Raw genomic sequence first — 17,276 nt, forward strand, 5'->3', positions numbered from 1 at the left:
AAGCAAAGAGCTGGGTTTTTGAGAAAATAAACAAAATTGACACCCCATTGGCCCAACTAAAAAAAGAAGATAAAAGGCCCAAATCAATAAAATCAGAGATGAATAAGGAAATGTAACAACAGATACCACAGAAATAAAAAGAAGCATCAGAAATTACTACAAGGACTTGTATGCTAGCAAACAGGGAAATCCATCAGAAATGGGTAGATTCCTGGACACACGCAATCTACCTAAATTGAACTATGAAGACAGAGAAAACCTAAATAGACCCATAACTGAGAAAGAAATTGAAACAGTAATAAAGGCCCTCCCAACAAAGAAAAGCCCAGGACCAGATGGATTCACTGCTGAATTCTACCAGACATTTAAAGAAGAACTAATTCCAATTCTTCTCAAACTATTCAGAACAATTGAAAAAGATGGAATCCTCGCAAATTCTTTCTATGAAGCCAGCATCACCTTAATCTGTAAGCCAGAGAAAGATGCACATTGAAAGAAAGTTACAGCCGGTGCCGGGGCTCACTAGGCTAATCCTCTGCCTTGCGGCACTGGCACACCGGGTTCTAGTCCCGGTCGGGGCACCGGATTCTGTCCCGGTTGCCCCTCTTCCAGGCCAGCTCTCTGCTGTGGCCAGGGAGTGCAGTGGAGGATGGCCCATTTGCTTGGGCCCTGCACCCCATGGGAGACCAGGATAAGTACCTGGCTCCTGCCATCGGATCAACACGGTGCACCGGCGCAGCACAGCACGCCGGCCGCGGCGGCCATTGGAGGGTGAACCTTTCTCTCTCTCTCTCTCTCTCTCACTGTCCACTTTGCCTGTCCAAAGGAAAAAAAAAGTCTCTCTCAATAGTTCCCTCAGTCATCATTGATCTTAAGAAAAGGAGCCAGTAGCCCATGTTAATTTTATTTCTTTTTGGGAATTACAAATCAAATGCTAGTTTTTGATCCACAGAACACAGATGAGGATCATAGGCTAAATTAAGTTAAATAAAGTATTCAAGAATCCATCATTAATTAATTAAACCAGATTTCAACATTTACCTGACTTAACCCAAAAGCCTATGCCTTTTCTCCTCTGCTTTGTCTTCAGGAGTGTTTATTTATTTATATTTTTTCAGAAGGGTTCTGATTATACTGAATCTACATTCTGTACGTCTGTAATAATCAAGTTGTTTCCTTATATTCTCTTTGTGATCTGCTAAAAAAAAAAAAAAAAAAGTTGATGTGGGCTGTTAGAAAGTTTCCAGGGTGACAAGCTCTCCACAACTCTGCTAATGAGTAATCACAATAATAAATAGTAGCGAGGTTCCCTCTATGTTATTCCACATTGCAGATTCACTGTTGGTTTCTATGACCATGAAACCTTTGTGCCACCACTCTGTGTAATTAGTGAATTCTATTCAGGTCAAATCTGTACTGGAGTGTTTTACTTATGTTGTGTGACTGTAGATTATGACACAGCATTCCTACTCACTCAGAGTAAGTAGAGTGAGGAATTTTAGGCCATACAGTGAACCAGCTACAAAAAGGTCCAGAAAGTATGATATTGCAACTTGATAAGGTAAACTTCAAGAGAGTTTTTATTAAACCATAAGGAACAAGTATATCATTTTAAGATAGAAAGTGCAGGCTTATTAGGCAATGGCTGTGTAATGGATTTTGCCTACCATCATAACAAACCTCTCTTCTACCTGCTATGGTTCCTAATGAAGTGCATTTAGTATTGCCTTGCTGGAAAGTGATTCATTTTTTTTCCACTTTATTGTAATGATGAAGAATAAGTGAATATCTTTGGAGTGTTTGAGTCATAACATGAAGCAGGTATAGAAAATCTCATAAAAATTCAAAGCATATTTTTGCTTTATTTTATTGTACTTTGAAATTTGTGTAATTTTGTACCCTACTCCATAATATAGCCATGTTTGCTCTAATAAAAAATATCAACCATAGCCTAAATCTCATGGTTTGTAATCTACCCAATTCTTGGTGAAATTTCCAAAATTTCAGATATATGAACTTCTGCATATGTTTGTAGAGCTTTGCGTTTTTAATGTATGGTCAAATTGGAAGCAATTACTGTAGAAAAGTGTATTAGTTCTTGTGTGGGTCATACTCCCCTTGGCATGGGAATGAGCAGGTCTGCTTGAGAAACTATCAGGTGGACCCTGATGATTGGATTATATGCTCTGAATCTAGAGAGTCATCAAATGGGTGGTACTATGAGGACAAAGCAGCAAAGCGTCATAAAGATTTCTGATGAGATTCTCACCAGCTGAAGAGTGTGGGATCTGACACTGCAGGAAGGAATAGCAAAGTCTAAGGCATTGGCAATGCAAGTGAAAACTTGTCTTTCACAGGCAACTAACTTCTTACAGACATCAGGGAAAGAGAAAGGGAAGAGCAGAAACACCTTCTAGGAAGACCATTTCTCTAGCAGTATTCTCAGAAGCAGGAATTTTTGGATTGATTCTTTTCTAATATTTATCCTCAATCCTTTAAACAAAAAAATAACACAGAACCATTATTGAAGTTGAAGTATCCACCACTTCTTCACAGGACTCATGGCCAATTCTGGTTAAAATATGATGGGCTGAATCTCTTATCCAGCACTTTGTTTAGGATGGGCTGCTGGCACAATTCTGGCCCAAAAACAAAAGGGCAGGTTTCCTTAAGGGTTTGTCCTCTTACACACGGCATTCCAAGAAAGCTATTTCCTGCCTTAGGCTACTGTCTTTTCCGAGTGTAAAGATTTGAGCTCCAGCAGTCATCTTTTTCTCTGACAGGAGCCATCTCAGAGGCAAAGCTGTGCCACTGCAAACAGCAGAAAGAAGAGATGGAAAAAAAATGGGGTCCTTGATGATGCCCTTGAGCTACAAAATCAATAAAACCTAGAGCTCTACCTCTGCACTTCTTTTTACTTTAAATCAATATTATTTTTGGAGTAGTTTAGGTTGACAGCAAAATTGAACACAAATTACAGAGCGTTCCTATAGTACTCCCTGCCTCCTACCATACACAACCTTCTACACTATCATTTGTATTTTTTAGTACATTTGCTAACAATGAACCTACACATATTCACCATTATCATCCCAAAGTCACAGTTTACATTAAGGCTTACTCTTGGCATTGCATGTTCTATGGGTTTCGAGACATGTATAAGAATATGTACCTATTCTTATAGTATTCTTTTACACAGAAGAGTTTTTCTACTTTAAAAATTCTCTATGATCTGCCTATTAGTCCATTATGTTATCCTAAACTCTGGCATTACCAATATTTTTAATCTCTTAACTTTTCCAGAATGTCATAAAGTATATGTTAGAATTATATAATATATAGCTTTTTCAGAATGGGTTCTTTCATTTAGATTTAAGTAATTTAAATTCTTTCTTTTTTATTTCTTGACACCACATTTCTCTCTGCCCTCCTTTTTATATGAGGTGATAAACACCCTTACAATTGCAAAATAGCCAAGTTTGTTATTCAAATCTGCTAATGTTGTTTCATATGTTTTGGGATTCTGTTGTTAGGTACAAATATATTTGTAACTGCTATGTTGTTTTGACGATCAAACCTTTTATTACCATATGATATACCTCTGTTTTTTGGTAACACTATTTGATTTAACATATACTTGTCTGATATCAGTATAACCTACCCATTTCTCTTTTTGGATCCTATTTGCATGAACTATCCTCTTTAACCTTTAGCTTTCAACCCATTTATGTTTTTGGGTTCAAAGCAATTTGTTTGTAGATGGCATATCATTGAATCATATATCTTCATTTATTCTAATGACAAATGCCTTTTCTTGGAGAGTTTAACTCATTTATAGCTGAAATAATTGCTGATGGAGAACTTCCTATTGTCAGTTTGTTCTTTGTTTTTATGACTTTTTCCTATTTTTCCCTTAATTATTTAATTATTGACTTTCTCTGAGTTTAATTGATATCTTTAGTGTACTATTTGATTTCTTCCTCATTTCCATATATATAGCCAGAATTCCAAATAACATCCTCAGATTCACAGTAATGTAATTTGAATTAATATCAACTTAGATTCAATAGCATACAGAACTCTCCTCCAATATAGCTCTGCTTCTCTATAATGTTATTTTCACAAATTGCATCTTTATATATTGTGAAGCCATTAACATAGATTTATAATTATTATAATATACAGTTGTCTTTAAAGTCTTGCAAAGTATTAAATGAGAATTTGCAAACCAACAATAGACTAACACAGGTTTTATTTTTACCTACATAATTATCTTTATCAGAGTTCCCTATTTCTTGATATAACTTCTTTTTTTTTTTCTTTTTTTGGACAGCAGAGTGGACAGTGAGAGAGAGAGAGAGAGACAGAGAGAAAGGTCTTCCTTTTTCCGTTGGTTCACCCCCAATGGCAGCTGCGGCCGGCTGAATATCAGCCTGAATGTCTCCATTGCCCTTTTTTTTTTTTTTTTTTTTTTTTGTTGAGCAAGGCCACTAGCAATCAATTCTTTTAGATTTGGTTATTTAGGACTATTTATATTTCTACTTTTTTAAAAAAGATTTATTTATTTGAAAGTCAGAGTTACACAGAAAGAGGAGAGGCAGAGCGAGAGGTTTTCCATACGATGGCTCACTCCCCAATTGGCCGCAACAGCTGGAGCTGCAGTGATCCGAAGCCAGGAGCCAGGAGCTTCCTCCCGGTCTCCCACATGGGTGCAGGGGCCCAACGACTTGGGCCATCCTCCACTGCTATCCCAGGCCACAGCAGAGAGCTGAATTGGAAGAGGAGCAGCCGGGACTGGAACCAGTGCCTATATGGGATGCCAGCGCTTCAGGCCAGGGCGTTAACCCGCTGCACCACAGTGCTAGCCCCTCTACTTTATTTTTGAAAGCTCATTTTGCTGTATAGAGAATTTTTGATTATATTTTCAGTATTTTATTTTCCACCTAAACAAATATCTCTTCACAGTCATTTGGCCTCCATGGTTTCTAGTAAGAAATATAATGTTTTTTTAGTCCATTTTGTACTGTTGTAACAGAATACTTAATACTAGATGCTTTAAAATAAACAGCATCTATTGGCTCACTGTTGTGAAGGTTGGCATTTTGCCATATCATTCCATGGTGAAATAGCCAAAAAAGATGAGAGAGACAGAGAGAGATAAAATGAGGGCTGAACTTCACCTTTTATAATGACCTTACTGTTAAAATAACAAACTCACTTCCATTTAATGGTGTTTATCCATTCATTCTACTCTCATAGGCAATCACCTATAAGTAGCTTCCAAGTCCTAACATTGTTGCATTGGATATTAAGTTTCCGGCACAGGCTTTTTCCAGCTACATTCTTTTTTTTTTAAACTTTTATTTAATGAATATAAATTTCCAAAGTACAATTTATGGATTACAATGGCTTCCCCCCCATACCGTCCCTCCCACCAACAACCCTCCCCTTTCCCACTCCCTCTCCCCTTCCATTCACATCAAGATTCATTTTCGATTATCTTAATATACAGAAGATCAGCTTAGTATACATTAAGTAAGGATTTCAACAGTTTGCTCCCACACAGAAACATAAAGTGAAAAATAATAGGTGATTTTTTTTAAATGATAATGAAATCAGATCAGACTTATTGTCATGTTTAATCCCAGTGAGAGTCAAGTTGGGAATTGATAATTTCTTTTTTTTTTTAAAGAGGATCAGTTTAGTATGCATTAAGTAAAGATTTCAACAGTTTGCACCCCCATAGAAACACAAAGTGAAATATATTGTTTGAGTACTTGTTATAGCATTAAATCTCAATGCACAGCACATTAAGGACAGAGATCCTACATGAGGAGTAAGTGCACAGTGACTCCTGTTGTTGACTTTACCAATTGACACTCCTGTCTATGGCATCAGTAATCTCCCTATGCTCCAGTCATGAGTTTCCAAGGCTATGGAAGCCCTCTGAGTTCTCCGACTCTTATCTTGTTTAGACAAGGTCATAGTCAAAGTGGAGGTTCTCTCCTCCCTTCAGAGAAAGGTACCTCCTTCTTTGAAGACCTGTTCTCTCCACTGGGATCTCACTCGCAGAGATCTTTTGCCAGAGTGTCTTGGCTTTCCATGCCTGAAATACTCTCATGGGCTTTTCAGCCAGATCCGAATGCCTTTAGGGCTGATTCTGAGGCCAGAGTGCTATTTAGGACATCTGCCATTCTATGAGTCTGCTGAGTATCTCACTTCCCATGTTGGATCACTCTCCCCTTTATTTATTCTATCGGTTAGTGTTAGCAGGTACTAGACTTGTTTATGTGCTCCCTTTGACTCTTAGTCCTTTCATTATGATCAATTGTAAACTGAAATTGATCACTTGAACTAGTGAGATGGCATTGGTACATGCCACCTTGATGGGATTGAATTGGAATCCCCTGGTATGTTTCTAACTCTACCATTTGGGGCAAGTCAGCTTGAGCGTGTCCCAAATTATACATCTCTTCCCTCTCTTATTCCCACTCTTATGTTTAACAGGGATCACATTTCAGTTAATTTTCAACACTTAAGAATAACTGTGTATTAATTATAGAATTAAACCAGTCATATTAAGTAGAACAGACAAAAAACTACTAAGAGGGATAATGTATTAAGTTGTTCATTAACAGTCAGGGCTATGCTGATCAAGTCACCGTTTCTCATAGTGTCCATTTCACTTCAACAGGTTTCCTTTTTGGTGTTCAGTCAGTTGTCACCGATCAGGGAGAACATATGGTATTTGTCCCTTTGGGACTGGCTTATTTCACTCAGCATGATGTGTTCCAGATTCCTCCATTTTGTTGCAAATGACTGGATTTCGTTGTTGTTGTTTCTTACTGCGGTATAGTATTCTAAAGAGTACATATCCCATAATTTCTTTATCCAGTCTACCGTTGATGGGCATTTAGGTTGGTTCCAGGTCTTAGCTATTGTGAATTGAGCTGCAATAAACATTAGGGTGCAGACCGCTTTTTTGTTTGCCAATTTAAATTCCTTTGGGTAAATTCCAAGGAGTGGGATGGCTGGGTCGAATGGTAGGGTTATCTTCAGGTTTCTGAGGAATCTCCAGACTGACTTCCATAGTGGCTTGACCAGTTTGCATTCCCACCAACAGTGGGTTAGTGTTCCTTTTTCCCCACATCCTCGCCAGCATCTGTTGTTGGTAGATTTCTGTATGTGAGCCATTCTAACCGGGGTGAGGTGAAACCTCATTGTGGTTTTGATTTGCATTTCCCTGATTGCTAATGGCCCTCCCAACAAAGAAAAGCCCAGGACCAGATGGATTCACTGCTGAATTCTACCAGACATTTAAAGAAGAACTAACTCCAATTCTTCTCAAACTATTCAGAAGAATCGAAGAAGAGGGAATCCTCCCAAATTCTTTCTATGAAGCCAGCATCACCTTAATTCCTAAGCCGGAAAAAGATGCAGCACTGAAAGAGAATTACAGACCAATATCCCTGATGAACATAGATGCAAAAATCCTCAATAAAATTCTCACCAATAGAATGCAACAACACATCAGAAAGATCATCCACCCAGACCAAGTGGGATTTATCCCTGGTATGCAGGGATGGTTTAATGTGCGCAAGACAATCAATGTGATACACCACATTAACAGACTGCAGAAGAAAAACCATATGATTATCTCAATAGATGCAGAGAAAGCATTTGATAAAATACAACACCCGTTCATGATGAAAACTCTAAGCAAACTGGGTATGGAAGGAACATTCCTCAATACAATCAAAGCAATCTATGAAAAACCCACAGCCAACATCCTATTGAATGGGGAAAAGTTGAAAGCATTTCCACTGAGATCTGGTACCAGCTACATTCTAACCATAGCATCTGTGAATCTTATTGAAGATTACTTGTATATGACAAATTGCTTCTTGGTTGCAGCTTTCAAGATCTTCTCTTTGTTATTCCCTTTCTACAATTTGATTGTGTGTCTTCATGTGAATTTCTTTGCCTTTATCCTTTGGAGAGCTAATGAATTTTTTAAGTATATAGATTAAGTCTTTTATCTAATTTAGGAACTTGACAAAACATTTAAAAATATTTTTCTGACTCCTTCTCTCTCCTCTCTTTCTGATATTTCATATGCATGTACTGTTATACTTGATGATGTCCCTTAAGACTCTCATTTTCCTCATCTTTCATTCTGCTTCTCAAACTGGGTAATTTCAGTTAATCTCTCTCCAATTTCACTGATTTTTCCTTCTGCTCACCTAGAAGTGAAACTTTCTACTAAGTTTCTCATTTCAAATATTGTACTTTTAATTTCACAGTTTGTCTATAATTTCCACCTGTTTATTCTCTGCTTATTCCTATTCTGTTAACCCAGTTTCCTTGAGTGCACTCAGCCCTCAGACCTCGTTTTCTGCTTGCACTGAGAGTACATATCAACTGGAGGGGAAAGTGTAGTGTCCTGGTGTCCTCTTGAGAAGTTTCTAAGCTTGGTTTTTGCAGTGTACTCTCTATATATTTAAAGGCAAAGTGACAGAGAAAGGGAGAGAGAGAAAAGAGAGAAGGGCTTTCATCAGCCAGCTCACTCCCCAAATGGTCACAACAGCCAGATCTGGGACAGGCTGAAACCAGGAGTCAGGAACTCCATCCTTATCTCCCACTTGGGTGGCAGGAACTCCAACACTTGAGATATCATCTGCTTGTTCCCAGGTCTATTAGCAAGGAGCTGGATAGAAGGCAGGGTAGATGGGACTCATCCAGCATTCCCATATAGAATACCAGTGGCTAAACCCACTGTACCACAATCCCTTTCCCATGTGTGTCTTAATTTGAGTTCCTCAATAATCACAGAAACTTAAAATATTTATTAATTTATATTTTGAGAGAGCACGAGCAAATATCTGCTTATTCATTTTTCATATGCCTGGGAACCAGAAACTCATTCCAACTCCCAAGATGCACTTTATCAGGGAACAGGAATCAGGAGCTGAGCCAGAACTCAAACCCAGACACTCAGATCCAACTGCTGTACCAAACTCTAGATTTACTGAAGGACTTCTCCCCACCCTTTGCTTCCAGGCTTTAAGACTCTATTGTATATCTCATAATGTTTTTTTTTTTCTTGTAGTGTTTTGCCTGGGCAACTGTGCATGGTTAATTTTTTTTAAAGTAATGTCCAGTGTTTTACTACCCTGAATGAGTCAGTTCTGAACTAGGTAAAACAAAGACAAGAGCCTTGTGTCAGGCCTTCAAGTAGCTCCAAAACAGGTTAGAGCAGAAACACCCAGTGCTTTGTAAATAAGGCTTGGTCTGCCACCCTAGAACCAGGGTGCACTGTCCTACACTGAGTGTGTGACCTAATGTCTCTAAGTCAGCTGTAGAGTTGAGCTGTGGAGGGGGTGGGCAAGGACAAATCAAAATGCCATGAAGCTTTCCTGTCATTTTAAAGTTGCTTTTTTTCTTAATTCAGCATTCACTTGGTTGCTGTAAAATTCTGTTTGCAGAGTTCTGGAAACATTTCTTTTGAGAATTTTTTCTTCAGTTTTTAGGGGATTTCTTGGAACTGCACTTGCTCTACTGATTTTGCTGACATCACTCCCTCTTTCATCTAATATTGTGATCTCTCTTTGATCATGGATCCTATATTCTCCATCCTGATATACAAAAATTCCTCTAAGCTACTGAGCTTATTATTTTATTTTTCTTTTGTTAATTTAGGTGTTTTTTGGCTGCCTTGTGAGGGTAGGTATGTGAATATTGAGTATGATTGGATGATGCCAAATTAAAGTCCAGTCGGCAGATAAAAGATTTTAAATTGGTCATAGATAGGCATCTCTCAATATATGTTTTTTCCAGCAATGAACTCTGTGTGATGGAAGGGACACAGTTCTCTCCTGCTACAATATTTTAAAATGAGATTTTGAGAAAATTAATGATCAGAAACTGACCTATCTAATAAAAAGGACAACTAAATGATTATTGAAGTTTGCCACTGTCAAACTCATTGTGTTTTGGTTTATAGGGAGTAAAAAATAACCATTATGAGGGAAAATATAAATCTTGCAAGTAATCAGGCAGCTTTATATCTATGAGTACAAAATGTATTTTAATTTTTAATCAGGGCTTGCTTTTATTCCAACTGACAAAACAATGGCTTGTTTGCAATCTTCCACTGGAGCAGACTTTCCCAAATGGGATCTGGTGCACTGATGGACTCCTCTGTATCTCATTTACCACCAAGTCTGATGCATCATGTAATCCCCCCAGTGACAGGCTCCAAAGAAATACTCTACTGCTTTCAAATTAGCTGTATTTTTCTTATATATGATTCACAAGGTAAATAAAAATAGTCTGAGCAATGCATCCTTACTTACAAGGAAATTAATGAGAAATATTATAAATGTATTGGAATTATTGAAGAAGCAGCCAGAGTGGTTTTTTATAAGCTCAGGATGCAGATTAAATCTCCAGAGAAACCTCAGAATGGAAGAGTTCAGATCCAGAGAATTGTTCTGTTGCTCATGGCAAAAATTCTCCTGCTTATCTATACCCTAATCATGAACTATATATATATATATATATATATATATATATGTATATTTTAGATGCAATAGATAATGGGATTTCAGACACATACTTCTTTATCCCTAGCAATCATTTCCTAAGGAAAGATTATTTGCTATTTGCTAAAGTGAGTAGATATGAAGGTGTCTGTGGGCATTTGATAAAACACCAGAGGGAGCTTCAGGGTTTAATCAGAGAACCCAGCTCTGAATCCTGTCTCTCAGCTGAATTGTGATGTGGCTCAGGCAAATGGATTTGGCCCTCTGTTTTAGTTTCATTGATAAGATGGGGGTCACTGCACGTGATCAGTAATTTTTCTCACTTGCCATGGGAATTTGAGGATCCATCTGAAGAGAAAAGAACACCCTAGCAGACAGGGCAGGCTATTTGAATTCTGACTTTGCCACTCATTCACTGTGGAATTTGACAAGTTACTTAATCATTAAAGAGTCTCAGTTTACTTATGTGCAACATGGAAATAATGATATCCAATTCACGGGGTTCTTACAAGAATCTCTAGTAATCCAAGTAAAATTCTTTGAACACTTTAGGCAATTGTGTTTGTTGAATGAGTAAATAGAATATGTCATTTTTTTCTTTAAAGGTTTTTACTCTTTTAAAATTCATTTGTTTATTTTATTTGAAAAGCAAGGAAACAGAGAGAGAAAGAAAGAAAGAGATTTCAACCTTTGCTTCACTTCCCAAATGCCCTCAATAGCTGGATCAGGGCCATGACAAAGCCAGGAGCTCAGAACTCATTCTGAGTCTCTCATGTGGGTATCAGAGAACCAAGTACTTGAGCTATCGTTTGCTGCCTTCTAGGGTGGACATTAGCAAGAAGCTAGGTCACAGAAGTAGAATGGGCCAGATATAAACCAGGCAGTCCAACATGGTATGTGGATATCCCAATTGGTGACTTAGCTGCTGTGTGTTCTTAAGAACACACAAAAACCCCACCAATGAAAATACAAGAGACAAATTACAGGTTGATTTGGTAAAGCAAAAGGTTTGTTCATAGGAATTTGAGATGATATCTGACCCGTGAATAGATATTAAGCCCAGGAAAGACCATAATAGATGAAAGTCCCAAGTAAGAAAGAGTCAGGCTTCCCTTGATGACTCAGGAAAATCCATATGATCCTTTTCTTGACTGAGAGTCAGGCCCACGTAGGAGGAAGGGCAATGCCATTCAGCTTTCCTCTGTTTGCTGTCATAAACAGTGATCATTGTAAAGGGACTCTGGAATATAACATCCTGTGCCAGTGGTATTTGTCTTTAGCAGAATAGGATGCAGTTATGTGAGCTAATGTACTGGAGATGCAGTGAGGTGCCAAGAAGAGATCTGTTGATTACAAGTTGTCAGGGTGATTTCCCAGGGGTCACATTCCCCCCTCCTCCTGGTCTATCTGAAGTCCCTGGTACTGTTATTGTGTCACAGGTCATACTGCACCAGAAATGGTCATGCAGTTTAACATCTCCAACTAATAGCTATATGACACCAGGCTAGTCACCTTATCGTTTTGGGCTTTAATTTCTATATTTCTAAAATGAATGGGCTGGGCAAGATGATCAATAGGACCCTGACATGATTTCCTATTATAACTAACCTGAAAAATATGATTGTATGCACCAGAATGTTACTGTCTTTGCAGAGCCTTTGGTGAGCTGTATGGTCTTTCAGACACTTGAAGGATACTTCTCACTTGGATGAGACTCCAAACAGGCTAATCAGGCTAATTTTATACTGAATTACATTTCATTGTGTAGTAAATAGTATCAATAGATCTTTGTAAAATTTATTTGTTTATTTTAGAGGCAGAGGGGGAGAGAGAGGGAAGTGTTGATCACTCCCCAAGTGCCTGCAACAGTCAGAGATGGGCCAAGCCACAAAGGAGAACCAAAAACTTAATCAAACTGTCCCATATCAGTGGCAAGGACCCACATACTTGAACCATTCCTGCTGCCTCCTGGGGTGTCCATTATCAGGATGCTGGGTTTGGGAGCAGAGCCAGTACACAAACCCAGGAAATTCAATTTGGAAAGCACATGTCTGAAGTTGTGTCTTAACCTCTTGCCAAAATGTCCATCTCTGTAAGAGTTTTCTTTCACAAGACCCAGAACACAAGCTCCCACTCAACCTGCCATTTCTCTTTCTCACCTCCTGTACTGTGGATTATGTGTTTGTAGCCCTGTGTTTTCAGGATTTATGGAACCCATTTCTCTGCGTCTAAATCATACCTTACAAAGTAGTGCTGTGAAAGGCTGTTTTGTGTAGTGTTCACTGTCACAGGCTGTGATTCAGGGAGATACAAGTCCATGTGCTAGGTTTGCCATTTATGGTCTGTGTGCCCTTAGCATGCCTTTGTTTTCTAAAATAAGCATGATGCCTACTTCATAAGACAACTTGGTAATTAAATGTGACAATGGCAATAAAATCCTAAGCATATTCATTAGAACATTATAATTCAAAAATATAATTATTTTGTCATTTTTTTTCTCCATGGAGAATTAAATAATTTCCTAGCATCAACAAGACAGATTTGGATAGTGTTTTTCATTTCCTTGTATTTTCTGTTAATGACCTGCCTGCTTTGCTTCTGAAGTAGCCTCTGTAAGGAAGCTCCATCTCATTGCACATGGTGGAGGGCTCCAATTGTGACAAACTCAGGCAAACACTGTGGCATATCTTGAGATAGTACCCTATGCATCTGCATTTGCTGCTAATGTGTTAATTAAGGCAAGAGGAGCCAGCAGGCAGAAAGAGACCATTTTTTCTCTCAATAAAACAAATGTTAATTGAATAAGACTTATAAACCCCAAAAATTTTAGTGGCATTAAGCTGTTAGGCAGGGTATTGGTGGTTTGGATACAAGATAGGGAATCACGACCAAGGTGTCCGGGCCGGCGCTGTGGCTCAATGGGTTGACTCTCTGGCCTGGGGCGCTGGCATCCCATATGGATGCCGGTTCTAGTCCCGGCTGCTCCACTTCCGATCCAGCTCTCTGCTGTGGCCTAGGAAGGCAGTGGAAGATGGCCCAAGTCTTTGGGCCCCTGTACCCACTTGGGAGACCTGGAAGAGGCTCCTAGCTCCTGGCTTTGGATCGGCGCAGCTCCTGCCATTGTGGCCAAATTGGGGAATGAACCATCGGATGGAAAACCTCTTTCTCGCTCTCTGCCTCTCCTCTCTCTGTGTGACTCTGACTTTCAAATAAAATAAATAAAACATAAATCTTTCTTTTAAAATTTTTGACAGAGTTAGACAATGAGAGAGAGAGAGAGACAGAGAGAAAGGTCTTCCTTCCGTTGGCTCACCCCCTATATGGCTGCTATGGCTGGCGTGCTGTGCCGATCCGAAGCCAAGAGCCAGGTGCTTCCTCCTGGTCTCTCATGCGGGTTCAGGGCCTAAGCACTTGGGCCATCCTCCACTGCCTTCCCAGGCCACAGCAGAGAGCTGGACTGGAAGAGGAGTGCCCAGGACAGAATCTGGCGCCCTAACTGGGACTAGAACCCCGGGGTGCCAGCGCCACAGGCGGAGGATTAGTCTAGTGAGCCAAGGTGCCGGCCATAAATAAAAAATAACTCTTAAAACAAAAAAAGACCAAGGTATCATAAGAAAAAGTTCAGAGTTGAGGTAGAAATTAGTTCCATTAAGGCCAGAAAGGTAAGGTAGGCAAGGTAGATGTGTGAAGTGAGAGTTTCAGGGTAAACAACAGATCTAGAGCAGGGTCTGAGTCAGATGACAAATGGTGACACAAAAGCAGGCATTTACCATGTGTAAATGAGTGGGTATAGCTGTGTTCCAGTAACATTAGATTTGTGAGTATTATCCTATTTTTTAAATGTAAAAATCATTCTTAGGTCATTTGCAGTGCAAAAATGGGGGAGGGGACATTTGCTGACCCTTGACCTCAAGTTGAATCCATGAAGTAGCCAAGGACAGAGTACTGGGCAAATCGAAGGTCAAAACTACAGGGAAACAGTTGCTGCGCAGATCCAGGTTTCTTGGGAATCATACTGGCATGCCCTACCTCTCCCAGAAAATGAGGCTGCACTTGAAGGCACTACTTGTGCAATCAGGATTTCTCGAAGGAGAGAAAGGAAAATGAAGACTGTTGACAGACAGGATTTGGTCCCACAGGTCCTGACCTACTTTCCCTTACTATTTGTAAAGTATTTTTCCTCAAAGCTACTGGCCTCTCTCTTGCTGGTTTTGACCCACCTCCTTTGAAAAAAAAAAAAAAAAAAAGAAACATTTACCTGCCTCCCTTAATGAATGTGCTGAGCCTTTGTGAAAGCTGGTTATTCTACAGGGAGATTTGTGTAAGGTAGGTACACCCTTGGATTTCATACAAGGAGTTCAACTTACCAAGAGCAAAACTGATTTTTTGATAAGACAGTACACCCAAGGTGAATGTTACAGAGCAGATTGTCTGGTATGTGCACCCACTGACTATTCCGAAATATCTTCTATATATTCATCCCAGTCTAAAATGCTTTTCTCCCTTGTTTAAGAAACAAATCTGAAGATGAGCATTATTGAAGACAATGTAAAGTCTAGATAAATACAAGCTCTACTACACACTAGTTAAATGACCTGGGACATATTTTCTGAATTTCTCCTGATAAGAATTTTTCATAGTATTTTCAAATATCTCCTTGTGCTATATTTACCATTCTGCACAATGTGCGAAAATAAATGTATTAGGATGGTTTAATTAATTTATATATTTGATTTTTCTATGTATGACCAGGAGATCCACTTCAAGTACACTTTCCTATAATGCAAAAAAGATAACATAACAGTTCAACAATTGAATTTTCACTAAATCTTAAAACAAGAGGTTCTTTCCCCATCTTCAGAAATGTATATCTATTAGTTTTCCTCAAATATGTTAGTGCAACAAAATGCTGGGTCACTTAAGCCCCAGGAGTCCATTCTGCTTTCATCTTAAGAAAGTAAAAGTAACATCTCTGCCAGAGTCCAGGGGAGAAATTCCTTCCCAGCATCTATAGAAGGTCAGACAACTGGCCAATTCTACCAGAGCAGTCAAGCAGTTAGTTGAACTAATTGCTTCTCTGAAATGACTTTCTCTGACTGAATATACTAGGTGTTTGAGTCCAGAGGGCTGATTTCACATTACTTTCCTGACAAAGTAACATTCAAAGCCACAGGCAATATTTAAAACAAAGCACAAGAAATTAGAAAGTGGTTTTTGGAGATATTTTATGTATTGACTACCTCTCTTGGAGTGAAAACATTGTTTTCACTCTTAGGGTCAAAAGACTTTCTGATTTTAAATACTAAATTCCCAAAGAGGACTGTATCAAGACGTTAAGGAAAGAAGAAAGATTTATTTCCCTGTCAAATTATTGGAGAACCTCTTGTTGTAGCCTTTGCTTACTCATCATGGGAAAATAAAAATGAGATGAAGAAAGCAAAATTATCAATTGGTAATAGGGAACCTGTTTTCTTTTTGGTGTAGTTTGCTAGAAGAGTGATACAAACGAGCACTTATTCAGAGATGTCCTTTCGGCAAGATTTGATTAAAATTAAGAATATACATAAGATAAAATGTGGTGCAAGACATTTTGAGAAATAGAAGTTGTGCAGACAATAATATTTAAGAGCCAATGAATTAGCTAGGGGACCACAGGAAGGTATCACCAGATATGCCAGATTATCTTGAATTCTGAGTGTATTATGATTATGTTTTTAAAATTTTATGTCCAAGCCAATTCTGTTCTCTACATTCTAAACTCTACATTCCAAACTGTTTTGCATCTATTCAAAGATTATTCAAAGGCAATTCTGAATCAGTGTTGAAAATTCGATCTTTCCTCTAGGACTGGTCTCCTTTTGGATCTCTTTCTCTCTCCCTCTCTCCTTCTCTCCCTCTCTCTCTCTCTCTCTCTCTAATTAGTAATACCATCAAGGAAAAACCATAAACTAAGGGGGTATTTTTTAAGGATCTTATTTATTTATTTGAGTGGTAGAGTTACAGATGGTGAGAGGGAGAGACAGAGAGAAAGGTCTTCCTTCCATTGGTTCACTCCCCAAATGGCCTCAATGGCCAGAGCTGCAGCAATCTGAAGCTGGGAACCACGTGCTTCTTCCTGATCTCCCATGTGGGGTAGAGGCCCAAGCACTTGGGCCATCTTCTACCGCTTTCCCAGGCCACAGCAGTGAGCTGGATAGGAAGAGGAGCAGCTGGGACTAGAACTGGCGCACATATGGGATGCTGGCACCACAGGTGGAGGATTAACCTACTGCGCCACGGCACTGGCCCCCTAAGGGGTATTTTTGAAATGTCATTTTGCCTCACACATCACGGTTAATCTATTCCTTTAATTTACACCCACCAAGTATTCATTGAACACCTGCAATGTAGAACCCTCTTCCAAGTGTTGGAGATGTAGTGCTGTATATACCCCTTGTTATCATGGATCTATTTAGTGGAGGCTAAAAGACAGTAACAAACAAGTGATACCTATGGTGAAAAATGTTGCAAAGAAAACATATGATGCCATAGAGAGTAATTGGATGTATTGTCCTCTCTTTTGGGGGCACCTGTCGTATGATGAGGACCCCAATATCAGGTTCTTTGTCCTTTGGGTGTAGCCCAAAGTCAATAATGGAACCAAAGCTGGGCATCAACAGCACAAGCTTTATTTAGTGGTCAAGAATGGAGAAGTGGAAGCCTCATTCATAAATTCACTGCCTGCTGGGAGTG

This window comes from Oryctolagus cuniculus, chromosome 2, assembly GCF_964237555.1.
Source record: "Oryctolagus cuniculus chromosome 2, mOryCun1.1, whole genome shotgun sequence".
Lineage (NCBI taxonomy): Eukaryota > Metazoa > Chordata > Mammalia > Lagomorpha > Leporidae > Oryctolagus > Oryctolagus cuniculus.